We start from the raw sequence: 240 nt of genomic DNA, 5'->3' as shown, positions 1-240 counted from the left end.
TCATACCGGAAAGGGAATGCCCATCATACCAGAAGCGACGTGCCAGTGATTGACACAAACTTAAGTTTGTTTTGGCTGATAGACCGCCGGTACCTATGGACCTTTATGATCGTTAAACATGTTTTGTCCGTTCTGTGGAAACCACCTGGGCCACGTGATACGGTTTTGCTCATCGCGATATACTTTCTCGTGCGCAAGAGATACGTTCTCGTGCACACAAGAAAGTTACAGGTTCGCCAA

The 240-nt window shown here is 47.1% G+C and overlaps 1 protein-coding gene across 1 annotated transcript in view; it reads right to left on the bottom strand.

The window, feature by feature from the left end:
* The window catches only part of LOC104940903 (calcium release-activated calcium channel protein 1-like), an 8,446-nt gene that overhangs the window by 3,481 nt on the left and 4,725 nt on the right, over positions 1 to 240 (bottom strand). The window lies entirely within an intron of this gene.

The sequence above is a fragment of the Notothenia coriiceps genome, unplaced genomic scaffold, assembly GCF_000735185.1.
Source record: "Notothenia coriiceps isolate Sejong01 unplaced genomic scaffold, NC01 NC01_scaffold00002825, whole genome shotgun sequence".
In the NCBI taxonomy this organism is placed as follows: Eukaryota; Metazoa; Chordata; class Actinopteri; order Perciformes; family Nototheniidae; genus Notothenia; species Notothenia coriiceps.
Note: the sequence above shows the minus strand (reverse complement) of the source record. Positions and strands in the feature narration are given on the sequence as shown.